This window comes from Apis dorsata, unplaced genomic scaffold (genome assembly GCF_000469605.1).
Source record: "Apis dorsata unplaced genomic scaffold, Apis dorsata 1.3 scaffold_982, whole genome shotgun sequence".
In the NCBI taxonomy this organism is placed as follows: domain Eukaryota; kingdom Metazoa; phylum Arthropoda; class Insecta; order Hymenoptera; family Apidae; genus Apis; species Apis dorsata.
The window spans coordinates 61,934-62,524 of NW_006264085.1; the positions used below are offsets into that span (position 1 = coordinate 61,934).

The 591-nt window shown below is 18.6% G+C and overlaps 1 protein-coding gene across 2 annotated transcripts in view; it reads right to left on the minus strand.

Moving 5' to 3' along the window:
* LOC102674851 overlaps positions 1-591 on the minus strand; it is a 6,360-nt gene that overhangs the window by 3,653 nt on the left and 2,116 nt on the right. The window lies entirely within an intron of this gene.

Here is a 591-nt window from a genome sequence, read left to right on the forward strand (position 1 = left end):
CAATGAGGAAAAAACTATATATAAATCAAAATATAAATAATTGTGAATTTTGACAATAAGTAAAATCTCCCTAATAAATATTCCTCAAAGATTAATATAAATAATTAAATTAAATTGAATTTGTTTTAGAATAGATTATAATTTTTAAATAAAAACATAATTTCATATAAAAATGCAAAAAATATTTTGAAATCTTAAAATTGTCTTCATCTAGATAAATCTGATAGTCATCATAAGATGTTTTTCTTAAAATACAATAAATTTTCTATAAAATATTTTTTTGAATAATTTGCATAGTTTAGTTAGGAAAATAAACTCAACTGACAATTCACGAATCACATGCAATTCTTCTCATTTCTGAATTTCCTTATTACACTTTTGTGAAGTATTTATGAAGGAAATATGCTAGAATTCTATCAAATCTAGACAATTAGTAACTCAATGCAATTCCTGTTTCCTTAAATAGAAAATAAAATAAAATATTAAAATAAAATACTCTATATAAATTATTATATGTTAATGCACATATTGTTATATATATATATATATATATATATAGACAACATAAGTATATAAACAAAATTCAATATA